The 2,433-nt window shown below is 33.5% G+C and overlaps 1 pseudogene; it reads right to left on the bottom strand.

The window, feature by feature from the left end:
- Window positions 1–1,216: 1,216 nt before the first annotated feature.
- On the bottom strand, window positions 1,217–1,774 carry LOC132624501 (RING-H2 finger protein ATL51-like; annotated as a pseudogene).
- Between the last annotated feature and the right edge of the window lie 659 nt (window positions 1,775–2,433).

Here is a 2,433-nt window from a genome sequence, read left to right as displayed (position 1 = left end):
ATGATATAGTTGACATTTTGGTAAACTCATATTCTTACTCAATAGTTAACATCAAAATTCATATGAGCACTAAAATGATGTCGCGTTGCACATGCACAAAGTTGTTGAGTTAAATAGTTAACGCAAATAAAATAAGTTAATACATTTAGAAGGTTATTTAAAGATATTGAATCACTTCACCGTCATCTTAGAAAGATGTTAGTACCTGGCAAGATATCCAAATATTGAATCTGATGTGAGTCCTATGTTGAAACAGTATAACTTTTACTTGAGGGGTTGGCCAAACATACAAATCACCCTCTCCGTTACCTCGTTTCCTTATTTATATTTTATTGGTAGCAATCATCTTTTACAAAATAAAAGTTTACATATATAAGTAATTAAGTACAATAAACACAAAAGGTGAATTATTTTTTCAGTTGAAAGAACTAAAAATGATAAAGCAATATCACTTCACAATCCGATAATTTAGAAAGAGATAATTAGGAACCTACAATAAGTTAAAAGTATGATCCTATAAGAATAGGATGGCAGCAAACACAAAACAAAAGGAAGCTTAGTAAAATTAATCAACTGATACCAATTCAACTCTTAAGAATGAAAAACATGTTATGATTGCATATCCTTCTGTTGAAGATATGTTTAAATGGAGTAGCATGTCAAAATATATTTTTCTATCAAGACTAATTTACACAAGAAAATGGTGAAATTTTCTAAGAATATATTTCTGCTTGCTGCTTTTGCTTTAGTTGAAGAAAGATCAATATCTGTGCAAAGACCAAAAGGCACAACCTGCTCACAAGTATCTTTCAAGACATGCCCCTATCTATTTTAGTTTTCTGAAAAATGGGGAAAGAAGATGCAACATGTTAATGTTGCAATCTCAGTTTAATGTGAGATACCATGTAGTTTTTTGTCCATGTGACTCGATATAACATAGCTTATGATTTTTGTAAAGGAAGAAACTTACAGAAGGATGCAACTAAGCATATTAGGAGAAGCACGGACGGAAAGCTCAAAAGTTAAACTAAAATTTAACAGGAACACTGATAGAGCTGCAATTAATAAACTATGTTCAACCCAAAAAAGAAGATATAGCTACATTTTAAGTGTCATGAGAAGTTTGTACAGGAAGTGTAAAGATGAAATACAACAGAATGTAGTTGTTTCACCATTCCTATAGAGATACACTATTTAGTTCAGAGCAGTAAGAACATTAGCAGCAACAAGATACTATATTAGCCCTACAAAGAGGGCAATTAGAATGAGATTTCAACAAGTATCAATACATGGTAGGTGAAAAGCATAGCTGCATTTAGGCAAAAGCTTAAGGTTCTCATCTTCTTGAAACTCACTCAAACAAACAACACGTTCGGTGTCCTCAACCAATCCTTCACCTTTCTTGAACTTGCACACTATAATAGCCTTAATAGTAGACTCATCCAATCGAGCAGTAGCAAGTTGCCACTGATCTTGAGGCATCTCGTTTTGATTGGCTTCCATCTCTGTGACTGCATTTTTGCTTCTCCTCCTCCTGCAATATTTATTGATGATGGTATAGTAGCTAACAAGAAGGAAAACACTTGCTAATATACCGATGATCGCTATGATAAGAGGGGAGAAAGCTGTGGCAGAATCATTTGATGAATCATCATCATCAAGAGGAGGTAAAAGAAAGTAACACCGTTGTGTACTACACACTATAAATCCCTTGTGAATAATCTCTATAACTATCATAAGGTGCCCATGAATTTGTATTTTCAACAGATCCCATAAAACATATCCAAGGATGCAAGGCTATGAAAATGCATTTTCAGTAGCTAGAATGTGTAACTCATTACATGAAAGTCGATATGTGTAAGAAACTTTACTCACTCACTTATCAGTTAACCACCAGAAATTCTATTCTACTCATTTAGCCGCTACACAATAATAGTAGTAAAGAAAAAGATCATCATTATGCTGACCAAATGTCCAAAATTTTGCCAAGGTCCACACTTTTATCAAAACAACATAAACCCAAGAACCACACAACAATCAAGAGTGGCCCAAACACTCCAAGACAATCTTTTCTTTCACAATCTTAAAACTTTAAGAGAAAAGTAACTATAGTAACTGAACGATACAAACAATACAAATGTTATTAAACCACAACAAACGATACAATCTATCGATACAGTATAATACAATACAACACCATACTGTACCATACCATACTGTATATTAATGAACCACGGGAAACTGTTAGGTGTGGAATTGGCCAAACAAGTCAATTCTTTTGTTCACATAGTCGTGATGTAAGCGCTTACCTCATAATAGTCGTGATGCAAGCGCTTACCTCATCATAGGAAATTCATTCCTATAAATAGGTAGCTTATGGTTCATTTGTAAGATATCATTAAGATCATTTGCTATACACATCCCAAGAGAGAA

Source organism: Lycium barbarum, chromosome 12, assembly GCF_019175385.1.
Source record: "Lycium barbarum isolate Lr01 chromosome 12, ASM1917538v2, whole genome shotgun sequence".
Lineage (NCBI taxonomy): Eukaryota > Viridiplantae > Streptophyta > Magnoliopsida > Solanales > Solanaceae > Lycium > Lycium barbarum.
Note: the sequence above shows the minus strand (reverse complement) of the source record. Positions and strands in the feature narration are given on the sequence as shown.